The 20,323-nt window shown below is 34.4% G+C and overlaps 19 non-coding genes across 19 annotated transcripts; all 19 read left to right on the forward strand.

Moving 5' to 3' along the window:
* Positions 1 to 625: 625 nt before the first annotated feature.
* On the forward strand, positions 626 to 707 carry TRNAS-GCU (transfer RNA serine (anticodon GCU)). Its single transcript has one exon. It is a non-coding gene; the product is annotated as a tRNA-Ser (tRNA).
* Positions 708 to 1,456: 749 nt separating this feature from the next.
* TRNAS-GCU (transfer RNA serine (anticodon GCU)) lies at positions 1,457 to 1,538 on the forward strand. The gene has a single exon. It is a non-coding gene; the product is annotated as a tRNA-Ser (tRNA).
* A 767-nt stretch (positions 1,539 to 2,305) lies between these two features.
* TRNAS-GCU (transfer RNA serine (anticodon GCU)) lies at positions 2,306 to 2,387 on the forward strand. Its single transcript has one exon. It is a non-coding gene; the product is annotated as a tRNA-Ser (tRNA).
* Positions 2,388 to 3,155: 768 nt separating this feature from the next.
* Positions 3,156 to 3,237, forward strand: TRNAS-GCU (transfer RNA serine (anticodon GCU)). Its single transcript has one exon. It is a non-coding gene; the product is annotated as a tRNA-Ser (tRNA).
* A 759-nt stretch (positions 3,238 to 3,996) lies between these two features.
* On the forward strand, positions 3,997 to 4,078 carry TRNAS-GCU (transfer RNA serine (anticodon GCU)). Its single transcript has one exon. It is a non-coding gene; the product is annotated as a tRNA-Ser (tRNA).
* A 748-nt stretch (positions 4,079 to 4,826) lies between these two features.
* TRNAS-GCU (transfer RNA serine (anticodon GCU)) lies at positions 4,827 to 4,908 on the forward strand. Its single transcript has one exon. It is a non-coding gene; the product is annotated as a tRNA-Ser (tRNA).
* Positions 4,909 to 5,656: 748 nt separating this feature from the next.
* On the forward strand, positions 5,657 to 5,738 carry TRNAS-GCU (transfer RNA serine (anticodon GCU)). The gene has a single exon. It is a non-coding gene; the product is annotated as a tRNA-Ser (tRNA).
* A 766-nt stretch (positions 5,739 to 6,504) lies between these two features.
* Positions 6,505 to 6,586, forward strand: TRNAS-GCU (transfer RNA serine (anticodon GCU)). The gene has a single exon. It is a non-coding gene; the product is annotated as a tRNA-Ser (tRNA).
* A 767-nt stretch (positions 6,587 to 7,353) lies between these two features.
* On the forward strand, positions 7,354 to 7,435 carry TRNAS-GCU (transfer RNA serine (anticodon GCU)). The gene has a single exon. It is a non-coding gene; the product is annotated as a tRNA-Ser (tRNA).
* A 1,557-nt stretch (positions 7,436 to 8,992) lies between these two features.
* Positions 8,993 to 9,074, forward strand: TRNAS-GCU (transfer RNA serine (anticodon GCU)). The gene has a single exon. It is a non-coding gene; the product is annotated as a tRNA-Ser (tRNA).
* A 772-nt stretch (positions 9,075 to 9,846) lies between these two features.
* TRNAS-GCU (transfer RNA serine (anticodon GCU)) lies at positions 9,847 to 9,928 on the forward strand. Its single transcript has one exon. It is a non-coding gene; the product is annotated as a tRNA-Ser (tRNA).
* A 766-nt stretch (positions 9,929 to 10,694) lies between these two features.
* Positions 10,695 to 10,776, forward strand: TRNAS-GCU (transfer RNA serine (anticodon GCU)). The gene has a single exon. It is a non-coding gene; the product is annotated as a tRNA-Ser (tRNA).
* Positions 10,777 to 11,542: 766 nt separating this feature from the next.
* Positions 11,543 to 11,624, forward strand: TRNAS-GCU (transfer RNA serine (anticodon GCU)). The gene has a single exon. It is a non-coding gene; the product is annotated as a tRNA-Ser (tRNA).
* Positions 11,625 to 12,391: 767 nt separating this feature from the next.
* Positions 12,392 to 12,473, forward strand: TRNAS-GCU (transfer RNA serine (anticodon GCU)). Its single transcript has one exon. It is a non-coding gene; the product is annotated as a tRNA-Ser (tRNA).
* Positions 12,474 to 14,030: 1,557 nt separating this feature from the next.
* Positions 14,031 to 14,112, forward strand: TRNAS-GCU (transfer RNA serine (anticodon GCU)). The gene has a single exon. It is a non-coding gene; the product is annotated as a tRNA-Ser (tRNA).
* Positions 14,113 to 14,884: 772 nt separating this feature from the next.
* TRNAS-GCU (transfer RNA serine (anticodon GCU)) lies at positions 14,885 to 14,966 on the forward strand. The gene has a single exon. It is a non-coding gene; the product is annotated as a tRNA-Ser (tRNA).
* A 2,384-nt stretch (positions 14,967 to 17,350) lies between these two features.
* TRNAS-GCU (transfer RNA serine (anticodon GCU)) lies at positions 17,351 to 17,432 on the forward strand. Its single transcript has one exon. It is a non-coding gene; the product is annotated as a tRNA-Ser (tRNA).
* A 748-nt stretch (positions 17,433 to 18,180) lies between these two features.
* On the forward strand, positions 18,181 to 18,262 carry TRNAS-GCU (transfer RNA serine (anticodon GCU)). The gene has a single exon. It is a non-coding gene; the product is annotated as a tRNA-Ser (tRNA).
* Positions 18,263 to 19,028: 766 nt separating this feature from the next.
* Positions 19,029 to 19,110, forward strand: TRNAS-GCU (transfer RNA serine (anticodon GCU)). The gene has a single exon. It is a non-coding gene; the product is annotated as a tRNA-Ser (tRNA).
* Positions 19,111 to 20,323: the final 1,213 nt, after the last annotated feature.

Raw genomic sequence — 20,323 nt, forward strand, 5'->3', positions numbered from 1 at the left:
ATATTTGAACATGCATCGTCAATACTACTATCTTGAATTTGTTTGGCAAATGCTTTATTTCCCCATGATGGTGGATTAACTCACAAGTATAGGTTAAAATAATTTATGTTTAGATAATTAAAGTCTATGACATTTCTTTGGCTTTGTTAAACTGATATGGGATGCAATTAATTTTTTTTTACAGCAGAGCCCTTAATATAGGTTAAACCTTATTCCTGCATAATTTTCTTGTTTACATTACAGTGACAGCAAACTCTTAATGGTGATGTTTGTAATATTTACAGCGATTTGAAATTACTGTAACTCATGTAACATAGTCTGTCACTTCATTAAAGACAAGCATAGAACACATTTAGTGAAAATTAATACATTACTTTTACAGAGAAGGTCATGTTATTGGCCAGAAGTATTAAAAATCATTTTTGTTTGTGAGGTGGGTGATGGTGGATTTGTTCACAAGTTTTGGTTAAAATTAAATAAATGTTCCTAAAGCCAAGGATGGTTGAAAGTCGACTTGCTATCAAGCTCGTGATTGTGAAAATGACACAATCTACAAGAACATAAAGAATTGACTTTGAAGTATAACTAGTGGTGTTGGAATGTTTGCCAGATTGCATACCAGTGAGACGAGGTGGCCGAGTGGTTAAGGCAATGGACTGCTATTCCATTGTGCTCTGCACGCATGGGTTCAAATCCCATCCTCGTCGTCACAATGCATTTTAGGTAGAAGAGGCATTTTTACAAATACTGTTACTGACACACAAATGGCCAAAATAAACAAGTCAAATCAAGAAGTCTACTTTAAGATGGTAAACATGAGCAAGTGTCTTGATATTTGAACATGCAATGTCAATACTACTATCTAGAATTTATTTTGCAAATGCTTTATCCCCCATGATGGTGGATTAGCTCACAAGTATAGGTTAAAATGATTTATGTTTAGATAATTTAAAGTCTATGACATTTCTTGGGCTTTGTTAAACTGATATGGGATGCAGTTAAAACATTTTTACAGCAGAACCCTTAATATAGGTTAAACCTTATTCCTGCATAATTTTCTTGTTTACATTACAGTGACAGCAAACTCTAAATGGTGATGTTTGTAATATTTGCAGAGATTTGAAATTACTGTAACTCATGTAACATAGTCTGTCACTTCATTAAAGACAAGCATAGAACACATTTAGTGAAAATTAATACATTACTTTTACAGAGAAGGTCATGTTATTGGCCAGAAGTATTAAAAATCATTTTTGTTTGTGAGGTGGGTGATGGTGGATTTGTTCACAAGTTTCGGTTAAAATTAAATAAATGTTCCTAAAGCCAAGGATTGTTGAAAGTCGACTTGCTATCAAGCTCGTGATTGTGAAAATGACACAATTTACAAGAACATAAAGAATTGACTTTGAAGTATAACTAGTGGTGTTGGAATGTTTGCCAAATTGCATACCAGTGAGACGAGGTGGCCGAGTGGTTAAGGCGATGGACTGCTAATCCATTGTGCTCAGCACGCATTGGTTCAAATCCCATCCTAGTCGTCACAATACTTTTTAGGTAGAAGAGGCATTTTTACAAATACTGCTTCATAAACCAGCAAGTGAAGCTGACACAAAAATGGCCAAAATAAACAAGTCAAATCAAGAAGTCTACTTTAAGATGGTAAACATGAGCAAGTGTCTTGATATTTGAACATGCATTGTCAATACTACTATCTTGAATTTGTTTGGCAAATGCTTTATTTCCCCATGATGGTGGATTAACTCACAAGTATAGGTTAAAATGATTTATGTTTAGATAATTAAAGTCTATGACATTTCTTGGGCTTTACTAAACTGATATGGGGTGCAGTTAAAAATTTTTACAGCAGAGCACTTAATATAGGTTAAACCTTATTCCTGCATAATTTTCTTGTTTACATTACAGTGACAGCAAACTCTAAATGGTGATGTTTGTAATATTTGCAGAGATTTGAAATTACTGTAACTCATGTAACATAGTCTGTCACTTCCTTAAAGACAAGCATAGAACACATTTAGTGAAAATTAATACATTACTTTTACAGAGAAGGTCATGTTATTGGCCAGAAGTATTAAAAATCATTTTTGTTTGTGAGGTGGATGATGGTGGATTTGTTCACAAGTATCGGTTAAAATTAAATAAATGTTCCTAAAGCCAAGGATGGTTGAAAGTCGACTTACTATCTAGCTCGTGATAGTGAAAATGACACAATCTACAAGAACATAAAGAATTGACTTTGAAGTATAACAAGTGGTGATGGAAATTTTGCCAGACTGCATACCAGTGAGACAAGGTGGCCGAGTGGTTAAGGCGATGGACTGCTAATCCATTGTGCTCTGCATGCATGGGTTCAAATCCCATCCTTGTCGTCACAAATGCTCTTTAGGTAGAAGAGGCATTTTTACAAATACTGCTTCATAAACCAGCAAGTGAAGCTGACACAAAAATGGCCAAAATAAACAAGTCAAATCAAGAAGTCTACTTTAAGATGGTAAACATGAGCAAGTGTCTTGATATTTGAACATGCATTGTCAATACTACTATCTTGAATTTGTTTGGCAAATGCTTTATTTCCCCATGATGGTGGATTAACTCACAAGTATAGGTTAAAATAATTTATGTTTAGATAATTAAAGTCTATGACATTTCTTGGGCTTTATTAAACTGATATGGGGTGCAGTTAATTTTTTTTACAGCAGAGCCCTTAATATAGGTTAAACCTTATTCCTGCATAATTTTCTTGTTTACATTACAGTGACAGCAAACTCTAAATGGTGATGTTTGTAATATTTGCAGAGATTTGAAATTACTGTAACTCATGTAACATAGTCTGTCACTTCCTTAAAGACAAGCATAGAACACATTTAGTGAAAATTAATACATTACTTTTACAGAGAAGGTCATGTTATTGGCCAGAAGTATTAAAATTCATTTTTCTTTGTGAGGTGGATGATGGTGGATTTGTTCACAAGTATCGGTTAAAATTAAATAAATGTTCCTAAAGCCAGGGATGGTTGAAAGTCGACTTACTATCTAGCTCGTGATTGTGAAAATGACACAATCTACAAGAACATAAAGAATTGACTTTAAAGTATAACAAGTGGTGTTGGAAATTTTGCCAGACTGCATACCAGTGAGACGAGGTGGCCGAGTGGTTAAGGCGATGGACTGCTAATCCATTGTGCTCTGCACGCATGGGTTCAAATCCCATCCTTGTTGTCACAATGCTCTTTAGGTAGAAGAGGCATTTTTACAAATACTGCTTCATAAACCAGCCCAGCAAGTGAAGCTGACACAAAAATGGCCAAAATCAAGAAGTCTACTTTAAGATGGTAAACATGAGCAAGTGTCTTGATATTTGAACATGCATCGTCAATACTACTATCTTGAATTTGTTTGGCAAATGCTTTATTTCCCCATGATGGTGGATTAACTCACAAGTATAGGTTAAAATAATTTATGTTTAGATAATTAAAGTCTATGACATTTCTTGGGCTTTATTAAACTGATATGGGGTGCAGTTAAAAAATTTTACAGCAGAGCCCTTAATATAGGTTAAACCTTATTCCTGCATAATTTTCTTGTTTACATTACAGTGACAGCAAACTCTAAATGGTGATGTTTGTAATATTTGCAGAGATTTGAAATTACTGTAACTCATGTAACATAGTCTGTCACTTCATTAAAGACAAGCATAGAACACATTTAGTGAAAATTAATACATTACTTTTACAGAGAAGGTCATGTTATTGGCCAGAAGTATTAAAAATCATTTTTGTTTGTGAAGTGGATGATGGTGGATTTGTTCACAAGTATCGGTTAAAATTAAATAAATGTTCCTAAAGCCAAGGATGGTTGAAAGTCGACTTACTATCAAGCTGGCGATTGTGAAAATGACACAATCTACAAGAACATAAAGAATTGACTTTGAAGTATAACTAGTGGTGTTGGAATGTTTGCCAGATTGCATACCAGTGAGACGAGGTGGCCGAGTGGTTGAGGCGATGGACTGCTAATCCATTGTGCTCTGCACGCATGGGTTCAAATCCCATCCTCGTCGTCACAATGCTTTTTAGGTAGAAGAGGCATTTTTACAAATACTGCTACTGACACACAAATGGCCAAAATAAACAAGTCAAAATCAAGAAGTCTACTTTAAGATGGTAAACATGAGCAAGTGTCTTGATATTTGAACATGCAATGTCAATACTACTATCTAGAATTTATTTTGCAAATGCTTTATTCCCCATGATGGTGGATTAGCTCACAAGTATAGGTTAAAATAATTTATGTTTAGATAATTAAAGTCTATGACATTTCTTTGGCTTTGTTAAACTGATATGGGATGCAATTAAATTTTTTTTACAGCAGAGCCCTTAATATAGGTTAAACCTTATTCCTGCATAATTTTCTTGTTTACATTACAGTGACAGCAAACTCTAAATGGTGATGTTTGTAATATTTGCAGAGATTTGAAATTACTGTAACTCATGTAACATAGTCTGTCACTTCATTAAAGACAAGCATAGAACACATTTAGTGAAACTTAATACATTACTTTTACAGAGAAGGTCATGCTATTGGCCAGAAGTATTAAAAATCATTTTTGTTTGTGAGGTGGGTGATGGTGGATTTGTTCACAAGTTTCGGTTAAAATTAAATAAATGTTCCTAAAGCCAAGGATGGTTGAAAGTCGACTTGCTATCAAGCTCGTGATTGTGAAAATGACACAATTTACAAGAACATAAAGAATTGACTTTGAAGTATAACTAGTGGTGTTGGAATGTTTGCCAAATTGCTACCAGTGAGACGAGGTGGCCGAGTGGTTAAGGCAATGGACTGCTAATCCATTGTGCTCAGCACGCATTGGTTCAAATCCCATCCTAGTCGTCACAATACTTTTTAGGTAGAAGAGGCATTTTTACAAATACTGCTACTGACACACAAATGGCCAAAATAAACAAGTCAAATCAAGAAGTCTACTTTAAGATGGTAAACATGAGCAAGTGTCTTGATATTTGAACATGCAATGTCAATACTACTACCTAGAATTTATTTTGCAAATGCTTTATTCCCCATGATGGTGGATTAGCTCACAAGTATAGGTTAAAATGATTTATGTTTAGATAATTAAAGTCTATGACATTTCTTGGGCTTTGTTAACCTGATATGGGATGCAGTTAAAAAATTTTTACAGCAGAGCCCTTAATATAGGTTAAACCTTATTCCTGCATAATTTTCTTGTTTACATTACATTGACAGCAAACTCTAAATGGTGATGTTTGTAATATTTGCTGAGATTTGAAATTACTGTAACTCATGTAACATAGTCTGTCACCTCATTAAAGACAAGCATAGAACACATTTAGTGAAAATTAATACATTACTTTTACAGAGAAGGTCATGTTATTGGCCAGAAGTATTAAAAATCATTTTTGTTTGTGAGGTGGGTGATGGTGGATTTGTTCACAAGTTTCGGTTAAAATTAAATAAATGTTCCTAAAGCCAAGGATGGATGAAAGTCGACTTGCTATCAAGCTCGTGATTGTGAAAATGACACAATCTACAAGAACATAAAGAATTGACTTTGAAGTATAACAAGTGGTGTTGGAAAGTTTGCTAGATTGCATAACAGTGAGACGAGGTGGCCGAGTGGTTAAGGCGATGGGCTGCTAATCCATTGTGCTCTGCACGCATGGGTTCAAATCCCATCCTCGTCGTCACAATGCTCTTTCGGTAGAAGAGGCATTTTTACAAATACTGCATCATAAACCAGCAAGTGAAGCTGACACAAAAATGGCCAAAATAAACAAGTCAAATCAAGAAGTCTACTTTAAGATGGTAAACATGAGCAAGTGTCTTGATATTTGAACATGCATTGTCAATACTACTATCTTGAATTTGTTTGGCAAATGCTTTATTTCCCCATGATGGTGGATTAACTCACAAGTATAGGTTAAAATAATTTATGTTAGATAATTAAAGTCTATGACATTTCTTGGGCTTTATTAAACTGATATGGGGTGCAGTTAAAAATTTTTACAGCAGAGCCCTTAATATAGGTTAAACCTTATTCCTGCATAATTTTATTGTTTACATTACAGTGACAGCAAACTCTAAATGGTGATGTTTGTAATATTTGCAGAGATTTGAAATTACTGTAACTCATGTAACATTGTCTCTCACTTCATTAAAGACAAGCATAGAACACATTTAGTGAAAATTAATACATTACTTTTACAGAGAAGGTCATGTTATTGGCCAGAAGTATTAAAAATCATTTTTGTTTGTGAAGTGGATGATGGTGGATTTGTTCACAAGTATCGGTTAAAATTAAATAAATGTTCCTAAAGCCAAGGATGGTTGAAAGTCGACTTACTATCAAGCTGGTGATTGTGAAAATGACACAATCTACAAGAACATAAAGAATTGACTTTGAAGTATAACAAGTGGTGTTGGAAATTTTGCCAGACTGCATACCAGTGAGACGAGGTGGCCGAGTGGTTAAGGTGATGGACTGCTAATCCATTGTGCTCTGCACGCATGGGTTCAAATCCCATCCTTGTCGTCACAATGCTCTTTAGGTAGAAGAGGCATTTTTACAAATACTGCTTCATAAACCAGCAAGTGAAGCTGACACAAAAATGGCCAAAATAAACAAGTCAAATCAAGAAGTCTACTTTAAGATGGTAAACATGAGCAAGTGTCTTGATATTTGAACATGCATTGTCAATACTACTATCTTGAATTTGTTTGGCAAATGCTTTATTTCCCCATGATGGTGGATTAACTCACAAGTATAGGTTAAAATAATTTATGTTTAGATAATTAAAGTCTATGACATTTCTTGGGCTTTATTAAACTGATATGGGGTGCAGTTAAAAAATTTTACAGCAGAGCCCTTAATATAGGTTAAACCTTATTCCTGCATAATTTTCTTGTTTACATTACAGTGACAGCAAACTCTAAATGGTGATGTTTGTAATATTTGCAGAGATTTGAAATTACTGTAACTCATGTAACATAGTCTGTCACTTCATTAAAGACAAGCATAGAACACATTTAGTGAAAATTAATACATTACTTTTACAGAGAAGGTCATGTTATTGGCCAGAAGTATTAAAAATCATTTTTGTTTGTGAAGTGGATGATGGTGGATTTGTTCACAAGTATCGGTTAAAATTAAATAAATGTTCCTAAAGCCAAGGATGGTTGAAAGTCGACTTACTATCAAGCTGGCGATTGTGAAAATGACACAATCTACAAGAACATAAAGAATTGACTTTGAAGTATAACTAGTGGTGTTGGAATGTTTGCCCGATTGCATACCAGTGAGACGAGGTGGCCGAGTGGTTAAGGCGATGGACTGCTAATCCATTGTGCTTTGCACGCATGGGTTCAAATCCCATCCTCGTCGTCACAATGCTTTTTAGGTAGAAGAGGCATTTTTACAAATACTGCTACTGACACACAAATGGACAAAATAAACAAGTCAAATTAAGAAGTCTACTTTAAGATGGTAAACATGAGCAAGTGTCTTGATATTTGAACATGCAATGTCAATACTACTATCTAGAATTTATTTTGCAAATGCTGTATCCCCCATGATGGTGGATTAGCTCACAAGTATAGGTTAAAATGATTTATGTTTAGATAATTTAAAGTCTATGACATTTCTTGGGCTTTGTTAAACTGATATGGGATGCAGTTAAAACATTTTTACAGCAGAGCCCTTAATATAGGTTAAACCTTATTCCTGCATAATTTTCTTGTTTACATTACAGTGACAGCAAACTCTAAATGGTGATGTTTGTAATATTTGCAGAGATTTGAAATTACTGTAACTCATGTAACATAGTCTGTCACTTCATTAAAGACAAGCATAGAACACATTTAGTGAAAATTAATACATTACTTTTACAGAGAAGGTCATGTTATTGGCCAGAAGTATTAAAAATAATTTTTGTTTGTGAGGTGGGTGATGGTGGATTTGTTCACAAGTTTCGGTTAAAATTAAATAAATGTTCCTAAAGCCAAGGATGGTTGAAAGTCGACTTGCTATCAAGCTCGTGATTGTGAAAATGACACAATCTACAAGAACATAAAGAATTGACTTTGAAGTATAACAAGTGGTGTTGGAAAGTTTGCCAGATTGCATACCAGTGAGACGAGGTGGCCGAGTGGTTAAGGCGATGGACTGCTAATTCATTGTGCTCATCCTCGTCGTCACAATGCTTTTTAGGTAGAAGAGGCATTTTTACAAATACTGCTACTGACACACAAATGGCCAAAATAAACAAGTCAAATCAAGAAGTCTACTTTAAGATGGTAAACGTGAGCAAGTGTCTTGATATTTGAACATGCAATGTCAATACTACTATCTAGAATTTATTTTGCAAATGCTTTATTCCCCATGATGGTGGATTAGCTCACAAGTATAGGTTAAAATGATTTATGTTTAGATAATTAAAGTCTATGACATTTCTTGGGCTTTGTTAAACTGATATGGGATGCAGTTAAAAAAAATTTACAGCAGAGCCCTTAATATAGGTTAAACCTTATTCCTGCATAATTTTCTTGTTTACATTACAGTGACAGCAAACTCTAAATGGTGATGTTTGTAATATTTGCTGAGATTTGAAATTACTGTAACTGATGTAACATAGTCTGTCACCTCATTAAAGACAAGCATAGAACACATTTAGTGAAAATGAATACATTACTTTTACAGAGAAGGTCATGTTATTGGCCAGAAGTATTAAAAATCTTTTTTGTTTGTGAGGTGGATGATGGTGAATTTGTTCACAAGTTTCGGTTAAAATTAAATAAATGTTCATAAAGCCAAGGATGGTTGAAAGTCGACTTGCTATCAAGCTCGTGATTGTGAAAATGACACAATCTACAAGAACATAAAGAATTGACTTTGAAGTATAACAAGTGGTGTTGGAAAGTTTGCCAAATTGCATACCAGTGAGACGAGGTGGCCGCGTGGTTAAGGCGATGGACTGCTAATCCATTGTGCTCTGCACGCATGGGTTCAAATCCCATCCTCGTCATCACAATGCTCTTTCGGTAGAAGAGGCATTTTTACAAATACTGCATCATAAACCAGCAAGTGAAGCTGACACAAAAATGGCCAAAATAAACAAGTCAAATCAAGAAGTCTACTTTAAGATGGTAAACATGAGCAAGTGTCTTGATATTTGAACATGCATTGTCAATACTACTATCTTGAATTTGTTTGGCAAATGCTTTATTTCCCCGTGATGGTGAATTAACTCACAAGTATAGGTTAAAATTATTTATGTTTAGATAATTAAAGTCTATGACATTTCTTGGGCTTTGTTAAACTGATATGGGATGCAATTAAAAAACAAATTTTTACAGCAGAGCCCTTAATATATGTTAAACCTTTTTCCTGCATAATTTTCTTGTTTACATTACAGTGACAGCAAACTCTAAATGGTGATGTTTGTAATATTTGCAGCGATTTGAAATTACTGTAACTCATGTAACATAGTCTGTCACTTCATTAAAGACAAGCATAGAACACATTTAGTGAAAATTAATACATTACTTTTACAGAGAAGGTCATGTTATTGGCCAGAAGTATTAAAAATCATTTTTGTTTGTGAGGTGGATGATGGTGAATTTGTTCACAAGTTTCGGTTAAAATTAAATAAATGTTCCTAAAGCCAAGGATGGTTGAAAGTCGACTTGCTATCAAGCTCGTAATTGTGAAAATGACACAATCTACAAGAACATAAAGAATTGACTTTGAAGTATAACAAGTGGTGTTGGAAAGTTTGCCAAATTGCATACCAGTGAGACGAGGTGGCCGAGTGGTTAAGGCGATGGACTGCTAATCCATTGTGCTCTGCACGCATGGGTTCAAATCCCATCCTCGTCATCACAATGCTCTTTTGGTAGAAGAGGCATTTTTACAAATACTGCATCATAAACCAGCAAGTGAAGCTGACACAAAAATGGCCAAAATAAACAAGTCAAATCAAGAAGTCTACTTTAAGATGGTAAACATGAGCAAGTGTCTTGATATTTGAACATGCATTGTCAATACTACTATCTTGAATTTGTTTGGCAAATGCTTTATTTCCCCATGATGGTGGATTAACTCACAAGTATAGGTTAAAATAATTTATGTTAGATAATTAAAGTCTATGACATTTCTTGGGCTTTATTAAACTGATATGGGGTGCAGTTAAAAATTTTTACAGCAGAGCCCTTAATATAGGTTAAACCTTATTCCTGCATAATTTTATTGTTTACATTACAGTGACAGCAAACTCTAAATGGTGATGTTTGTAATATTTGCAGAGATTTGAAATTACTGTAACTCATGTAACATTGTCTCTCACTTCATTAAAGACAAGCATAGAACACATTTAGTGAAAATTAATACATTACTTTTACAGAGAAGGTCATGTTATTGGCCAGAAGTATTAAAAATCATTTTTGTTTGTGAAGTGGATGATGGTGGATTTGTTCACAAGTATCGGTTAAAATTAAATAAATGTTCCTAAAGCCAAGGATGGTTGAAAGTCGACTTACTATCAAGCTGGTGATTGTGAAAATGACACAATCTACAAGAACATAAAGAATTGACTTTGAAGTATAACAAGTGGTGTTGGAAATTTTGCCAGACTGCATACCAGTGAGACGAGGTGGCCGAGTGGTTAAGGTGATGGACTGCTAATCCATTGTGCTCTGCACGCATGGGTTCAAATCCCATCCTTGTCGTCACAATGCTCTTTAGGTAGAAGAGGCATTTTTACAAATACTGCTTCATAAACCAGCAAGTGAAGCTGACACAAAAATGGCCAAAATAAACAAGTCAAATCAAGAAGTCTACTTTAAGATGGTAAACATGAGCAAGTGTCTTGATATTTGAACATGCATTGTCAATACTACTATCTTGAATTTGTTTGGCAAATGCTTTATTTCCCCATGATGGTGGATTAACTCACAAGTATAGGTTAAAATAATTTATGTTAGATAATTAAAGTCTATGACATTTCTTGGGCTTTATTAAACTGATATGGGGTGCAGTTAAAAATTTTTACAGCAGAGCCCTTAATATAGGTTAAACCTTATTCCTGCATAATTTTATTGTTTACATTACAGTGACAGCAAACTCTAAATGGTGATGTTTGTAATATTTGCAGAGATTTGAAATTACTGTAACTCATGTAACATTGTCTCTCACTTCATTAAAGACAAGCATAGAACACATTTAGTGAAAATTAATACATTACTTTTACAGAGAAGGTCATGTTATTGGCCAGAAGTATTAAAAATCATTTTTGTTTGTGAAGTGGATGATGGTGGATTTGTTCACAAGTATCGGTTAAAATTAAATAAATGTTCCTAAAGCCAAGGATGGTTGAAAGTCGACTTACTATCAAGCTGGTGATTGTGAAAATGACACAATCTACAAGAACATAAAGAATTGACTTTGAAGTATAACAAGTGGTGTTGGAAATTTTGCCAGACTGCATACCAGTGAGACGAGGTGGCCGAGTGGTTAAGGTGATGGACTGCTAATCCATTGTGCTCTGCACGCATGGGTTCAAATCCCATCCTTGTCGTCACAATGCTCTTTAGGTAGAAGAGGCATTTTTACAAATACTGCTTCATAAACCAGCAAGTGAAGCTGACACAAAAATGGCCAAAATAAACAAGTCAAATCAAGAAGTCTACTTTAAGATGGTAAACATGAGCAAGTGTCTTGATATTTGAACATGCATTGTCAATACTACTATCTTGAATTTGTTTGGCAAATGCTTTATTTCCCCATGATGGTGGATTAACTCACAAGTATAGGTTAAAATAATTTATGTTTAGATAATTAAAGTCTATGACATTTCTTGGGCTTTATTAAACTGATATGGGGTGCAGTTAAAAATTTTTACAGCAGAGCCCTTAATATAGGTTAAACCTTATTCCTGCATAATTTTCTTGTTTACATTACAGTGACAGCAAACTCTAAATGGTGATGTTTGTAATATTTGCAGAGATTTGAAATTACTGTAACTCATGTAACATAGTCTGTCACTTCATTAAAGACAAGCATAGAACACATTTAGTGAAAATTAATACATTACTTTTACAGAGAAGGTCATGTTATTGGCCAGAAGTATTAAAAATCATTTTTGTTTGTGAAGTGGATGATGGTGGATTTGTTCACAAGTATCGGTTAAAATTAAATAAATGTTCCTAAAGCCAAGGATGGTTGAAAGTCGACTTACTATCAAGCTGGCGATTGTGAAAATGACACAATCTACAAGAACATAAAGAATTGACTTTGAAGTATAACTAGTGGTGTTGGAATGTTTGCCCGATTGCATACCAGTGAGACGAGGTGGCCGAGTGGTTAAGGCGATGGACTGCTAATCCATTGTGCTTTGCACGCATGGGTTCAAATCCCATCCTCGTCGTCACAATGCTTTTTAGGTAGAAGAGGCATTTTTACAAATACTGCTACTGACACACAAATGGACAAAATAAACAAGTCAAATTAAGAAGTCTACTTTAAGATGGTAAACATGAGCAAGTGTCTTGATATTTGAACATGCAATGTCAATACTACTATCTAGAATTTATTTTGCAAATGCTGTATCCCCCATGATGGTGGATTAGCTCACAAGTATAGGTTAAAATGATTTATGTTTAGATAATTTAAAGTCTATGACATTTCTTGGGCTTTGTTAAACTGATATGGGATGCAGTTAAAACATTTTTACAGCAGAGCCCTTAATATAGGTTAAACCTTATTCCTGCATAATTTTCTTGTTTACATTACAGTGACAGCAAACTCTAAATGGTGATGTTTGTAATATTTGCAGAGATTTGAAATTACTGTAACTCATGTAACATAGTCTGTCACTTCATTAAAGACAAGCATAGAACACATTTAGTGAAAATTAATACATTACTTTTACAGAGAAGGTCATGTTATTGGCCAGAAGTATTAAAAATCATTTTTGTTTGTGAGGTGGGTGATGGTGGATTTGTTCACAAGTTTCGGTTAAAATTAAATAAATGTTCCTAAAGCCAAGGATGGTTGAAAGTCGACTTGCTATCAAGCTCGTGATTGTGAAAATGACACAATCTACAAGAACATAAAGAATTGACTTTGAAGTATAACAAGTGGTGTTGGAAAGTTTGCCAGATTGCATACCAGTGAGACGAGGTGGCCGAGTGGTTAAGGCGATGGACTGCTAATTCATTGTGCTCATCCTCGTCGTCACAATGCTTTTTAGGTAGAAGAGGCATTTTTACAAATACTGCTACTGACACACAAATGGCCAAAATAAACAAGTCAAATCAAGAAGTCTACTTTAAGATGGTAAACGTGAGCAAGTGTCTTGATATTTGAACATGCAATGTCAATACTACTATCTAGAATTTATTTTGCAAATGCTTTATTCCCCATGATGGTGGATTAGCTCACAAGTATAGGTTAAAATGATTTATGTTTAGATAATTAAAGTCTATGACATTTCTTGGGCTTTGTTAAACTGATATGGGATGCAGTTAAAAAAAATTTACAGCAGAGCCCTTAATATAGGTTAAACCTTATTCCTGCATAATTTTCTTGTTTACATTACAGTGACAGCAAACTCTAAATGGTGATGTTTGTAATATTTGCTGAGATTTGAAATTACTGTAACTGATGTAACATAGTCTGTCACCTCATTAAAGACAAGCATAGAACACATTTAGTGAAAATGAATACATTACTTTTACAGAGAAGGTCATGTTATTGGCCAGAAGTATTAAAAATCTTTTTTGTTTGTGAGGTGGATGATGGTGAATTTGTTCACAAGTTTCGGTTAAAATTAAATAAATGTTCATAAAGCCAAGGATGGTTGAAAGTCGACTTGCTATCAAGCTCGTGATTGTGAAAATGACACAATCTACAAGAACATAAAGAATTGACTTTGAAGTATAACAAGTGGTGTTGGAAAGTTTGCCAAATTGCATACCAGTGAGACGAGGTGGCCGCGTGGTTAAGGCGATGGACTGCTAATCCATTGTGCTCTGCACGCATGGGTTCAAATCCCATCCTCGTCATCACAATGCTCTTTCGGTAGAAGAGGCATTTTTACAAATACTGCATCATAAACCAGCAAGTGAAGCTGACACAAAAATGGCCAAAATAAACAAGTCAAATCAAGAAGTCTACTTTAAGATGGTAAACATGAGCAAGTGTCTTGATATTTGAACATGCATTGTCAATACTACTATCTTGAATTTGTTTGGCAAATGCTTTATTTCCCCGTGATGGTGAATTAACTCACAAGTATAGGTTAAAATTATTTATGTTTAGATAATTAAAGTCTATGACATTTCTTGGGCTTTGTTAAACTGATATGGGATGCAATTAAAAAACAAATTTTTACAGCAGAGCCCTTAATATATGTTAAACCTTTTTCCTGCATAATTTTCTTGTTTACATTACAGTGACAGCAAACTCTAAATGGTGATGTTTGTAATATTTGCAGCGATTTGAAATTACTGTAACTCATGTAACATAGTCTGTCACTTCATTAAAGACAAGCATAGAACACATTTAGTGAAAATTAATACATTACTTTTACAGAGAAGGTCATGTTATTGGCCAGAAGTATTAAAAATCATTTTTGTTTGTGAGGTGGATGATGGTGAATTTGTTCACAAGTTTCGGTTAAAATTAAATAAATGTTCCTAAAGCCAAGGATGGTTGAAAGTCGACTTGCTATCAAGCTCGTAATTGTGAAAATGACACAATCTACAAGAACATAAAGAATTGACTTTGAAGTATAACAAGTGGTGTTGGAAAGTTTGCCAAATTGCATACCAGTGAGACGAGGTGGCCGAGTGGTTAAGGCGATGGACTGCTAATCCATTGTGCTCTGCACGCATGGGTTCAAATCCCATCCTCGTCATCACAATGCTCTTTTGGTAGAAGAGGCATTTTTACAAATACTGCATCATAAACCAGCAAGTGAAGCTGACACAAAAATGGCCAAAATAAACAAGTCAAATCAAGAAGTCTACTTTAAGATGGTAAACATGAGCAAGTGTCTTGATATTTGAACATGCATTGTCAATACTACTATCTTGAATTTGTTTGGCAAATGCTTTATTTCCCCGTGATGGTGGATTAACTCACAAGTATAGGTTAAAATAATTTATGTTTAGATAATTAAAGTCTATGACATTTCTTGGGCTTTATTAAACTGATATGGGGTGCAGTTACATTTTTTTACAGCAGAGCCCTTAATATAGGTTAAACCTTATTCCTGCATAATTTTCTTGTTTACATTACAGTGACAGCAAACTCTAAATGGTGATGTTTGTAATATTTGCAGAGATTTGAAATTACTGTAACTCATGTAACATAGTCGGTCACTTCATTAAAGACAAGCATAGAACACATTTAGTGAAAATTAATACCTTACTTTTACAGAGAAGTTCATGTTATTGGCCAGAAGTATTAAAAATCATTTTTGTTTGTGAGGTGGGTGATGGTGGATTTGTTCACAAGTTTCGGTTAAAATTAAATAAATGTTCCTAAAGCCAAGGATGGTTGAAAGTCGACTTGCTATCAAGCTCGTGATTGTGAAAATGACACAATCTACAAGAACATAAAGAATTGACTTTGAAGTATAACAAGTGCTATTGGAAAGTTTGCCAGATTGCATACCAGTGAGACGAGGTGGCCGAGTGGTTAAGGCGACGGACTGCTAATCCATTGTGCTCATCCTCGTCGTCACAATGCTTTTTAGGTAGAAGAGGCATTTTTACAAATACTGCTACTGACACACAAATGGCCAAAATAAACAAGTCAAATCAAGAAGTCTACTTTAAGATGGTAAACATGAGCAAGTGTCTTGATATTTGAACATGCAATGTCAATACTACTATCTAGAATTTATTTTGCAAATGCTTTATTCCCCATGATGGTGGATTAGCTCACAAGTATAGGTTAAAATTATTTATGTTTAGATAATTAAAGTCTATGACATTTCTTGGGCTTTGTTAAACTGATATGGGATGCAATTAAACATTTTTTACAGCAGAGCCCTTAATATATGTTAAACCTTATTCCTGCATAATTTTCTTGTTTACATTACAGTGACAGCAAACTCTAAATGGTGATGTTTGTAATATTTGCAGCGATTTGAAATTACTGTAACTCATGTAACATAGTCTGTCACTTCATTAAAGACAAGCATAGAACACATTTAGTGAAAATTAATACATTACTTTTACAGAGAAGGTCATGTTATTGGCCAGAAGTATTAAAAATCATTTTTGTTTGTGAGGTGGGTGATGGTGGATTTGTTTACAAGTTTCGGTTAAAATTAAATAAATGTTCCTAAAGCCAAGGATGGTTGAAAGTCAACTTGCTATCAAGCTCGTGATTGTGAAAATGACACAATCTACAAGAACATAAAGAATTGACTTTGAAGTATAACAAGTGGTGTTGGAAAGTTTGCCAGATTGCATACCAGTGAGACGAGGTGGCCGAGTGGTTAACGCGATGGACTGCTAATCCATTGTGCTCATCCTCGTCGTCACAATGCTTTTTAGGTAGAAGAGGCATTTTTACAAATACTGCTACTGACACACAAATGGCCAAAATAAACAAGTCAAATCAAGAAGTCTACTTTAAGATGGTAAACATGAGCAAGTGTCTTGATATTTGAACATGCAATGTCAATACTACTATCTAGAATTTATTTTGCAAATGCTTTATCCCCCATGATGGTGGATTAGCTCACAAGTATAGGTTAAAATGATTTATGTTTAGATAATTTAAAATCTATGACATTTCTTGGGCTTTGTTAAACTGCTATGGGATGCAGTTAAAAAATTTTTACAGCAGAGCCCTTAATATAGGTTAAACCTTATTCCTGCATAATTTTCTTGTTTACATTACAGTGACAGCAAACTGTAAATGGTGATGTTTGTAATATTTGCAGAGATTTGAAATTACTGTAACTCATGTAACATAGTCTGTCACTTCATTAAAGACAAGCATAGAACACATTTAGTGAAAATTAATACATTACTTTTACAGAGAAGGTCATGTTATTGGCCAGAAGTATTAAAAATCATTTTTGTTTGTGAGGTGGGTGATGGTGGATTTGTTCACAAGTTTCGGTTAAAATTAAATAAATGTTCCTAAAGCCAAGGATGGTTGAAAGTTGACTTGCTATCAAGCTCGTGATTGTGAAAATGACACAATCTACAAGAACATAAAGAATTGACTTTGAAGTATAACTAGTGGTGTTGGAATGTTTGCCAGATTGCATACTAGTGAGACGAGGTGGCCGAGTGGTTAAGGCGATGGACTGCTAATCCATTGTGCTCAGCACGCATGGGTTCAAATCCCATCCTAGTCGTCACAATACGTTTTAGGTAGAAGAGGCATTTTTACAAATACTGCTACTGACACACAAATGGCCAAAATAAACAAGTCAAATCAAGAAGTCTACTTTAAGATGGTAAACATGAGCAAGTGTCTTGATATTTGAACATGCAATGTCAATACTACTACCTAGAATTTATTTTGCAAATGCTTTATTCCCCATGATGGTGGATTAGCTCACAAGTATAGGTTAAAATGATTTAAGTTTAGATAATTAAAGTCTATGACATTTCTTGGGCTTTGTTAAACTGATATGGGATGCACTTAATTTTTTTTTACAGCAGAGCCCTTAATGTAGGTTAAACCTTATTCCTGCATAATTTTCTTGTTTACATTACAGTGACAGCAAACTCTCAATGGTGATGTTTGTAATATTTGCTGAGATTTGAAATTACTGTAACTCATGTAACATAGTCTGTCACCTCATTAAAGACAAGCATAGAACACATTTAGTGAAAATTAATACATTACTTTTACAGAGAAGGTCATGTTATTGGCCAGAAGTATTAAAAATTATTTTTGTTTGTGAGGTGGGTGATGGTGGATTTGTTCACAAGTTTCGGTTAAAATTAAATAAATGTTCCTAAAGCCAAGGATGGTTGAAAGTCGACTTGCTATCAAGCTCGTGATTGTGAAAATGACACAATCTACAAGAACATAAAGAATTGACTTTGAAGTATAACAAGTGGTGTTGGAAAGTTTGCCAGATTGCATTCCAGTGAGACGAGGTGGCCGAGTGGTTAAGGCGATGGACTGCTAATCCATTGTGCTCTGCACGCATGGTTTCAAATCCCATCCTCATCGTCACAATGCTTTTTCGGTAGAAGAGGCATTTTTACAAATACTGCATCATAAACCAGCAAGTGAAGCTGACACAAAAATGGCCAAAATAAACAAGTCAAATCAAGAAGTCTACTTTAAGATGGTAAACATGAGCAAGTGTCTTGATATTTGAACATGTATTGTCAATACTACTATCTTGAATTTGTTTGGCAAATGCTTTATTTCCCCATGATGGTGGATTAACTCACAAGTATAGGTTAAAATAATTTATGTTAGATAATTAAAGTCTATGACATTTCTTGGGCTTTATTAAACTGATATGGGGTGCAGTTAAATTTTTTTACAGCAGAGCCCTTAATATAGGTTAAACCTTATTCCTGCATAATTTTCTTGTTTACATTACAGTGACAGCAAACTCTAAATGGTGATGTCTGTAATATTTGCAGAGATTTGAAATTACTGTAACTCATGTAACATAGTCTGTCACTTCCTTAAAGACAAGCATAGAACACATTTAGTGAAAATTAATACATTACTTTTACAGAGAAGGTCATGTTATTGGCCAGAAGTATTAAAAATCATTTTTGTTTGTGAGGTGGATGATGGTGGATTTGTTCACAAGTATCGGTTAAAATTAAATAAATGTTCCTAAAGCCAAGGATGGTTGAAAGTCGACTTACTATCTAGCTCGTGATTGTGAAAATGACACAATCTACAAGAACATAAAGAATTGACTTTGAAGTATAACAAGTGGTGTTGGAAATTTTGCCAGACTGCATACCAGTGAGACGAGGTGGCTGAGTGGTTAAGGCGATGGACTGCTAATCCATTGTGCTCTTCCCGCATGGGTTCAAATCCCATCCTTGTCGTCACAATGCTCTTTAGGTAGAAGAGGCATTTTTACAAACACTGCTACTGACACACAAATGGCCAAAATAAACAAGTCAAATCAAGAAGTCTTCTTTAAGATGGTAAACATGAGCAAGTGTCTTGATATTTGAACATGCAATGTCAATACTACTATCTAGAATTTATTTTGCAAATGCTTTATCCCCCATGATGGTGGATTAGCTCACAAGTTTAGGTTAAAATGATTTATGTTTAGATAATTTAAAGTCTATGACATTTCTTGGGCTTTGTTAAACTGATATGGGATGCAGTTAAAAAAAATTTACAGCAGAGCCCTTAATATAGGTTAAACCTTATTCCTGCATAATTTTCTTGTTTACATTACAGTGACAGCAAACTCTAAATGGTGATGTTTGTAATATTTGCAGAGATTTGAAATTACTGTAACTCATGTAACATAGTCTGTCACTTCATTAAAGACAAGCATAGAACACATTTAGTGAAAATTAATACATTACTTTTACAGAGAAGGTCATGTTATTGGCCAGAAGTATTAAAAAATCATTTTTGTTAGTGAGGTGGGTGATGGTGGATTTGTTCACAAGTTTCGGTTAAAATTAAATAAATGTTCCTAAAGCCAAGGATGGTTGAAAGTCGACTTGCTATCAAGCTCGTGATTGTGAAAATGACACAATCTACAAGAACATAAAGAATTGACTTTGAAGTATAACAAGTGGTGTTGGAAAGTTTGCCAGATTGCATACCAGTGAGACGAGGTGGCCGAGTGGTTAAGGCGATGGACTGCTAATCCATTGTGCTCATCCTCGTCGTCACAATGCTTTTTAGGTAGAAGAGGCATTTTTACAAATACTGCTACTGACACACAAATGGCCAAAATAAACAAGTCAAATCAAGAAGTCTACTTTAAGATGGTAAACATGAGCAAGTGTCTTGATATTTGAACATGCAATGTCAATACTACTATCTAGAATTTATTTTGCAAATGCTTTATTCCCCATGATGGTGGATTAGCTCACAAGTATAGGTTAAAATTATTTATGTTTAGATAATTAAAGTCTATGACATTTCTTGGGCTTTGTTAAACTGATATGGGATGCAATTAAAAAAAATTTACAGCAGAGCCCTTAATATAGGTTAAACCTTATTCCTGCATAATTTTCTTGTTTACACTACAGTGACAGCAAACTCTAAATGGTGATGTTTGTAATATTT

This window comes from Pseudophryne corroboree, chromosome 11, assembly GCF_028390025.1.
Source record: "Pseudophryne corroboree isolate aPseCor3 chromosome 11, aPseCor3.hap2, whole genome shotgun sequence".
NCBI lineage: Eukaryota > Metazoa > Chordata > Amphibia > Anura > Myobatrachidae > Pseudophryne > Pseudophryne corroboree.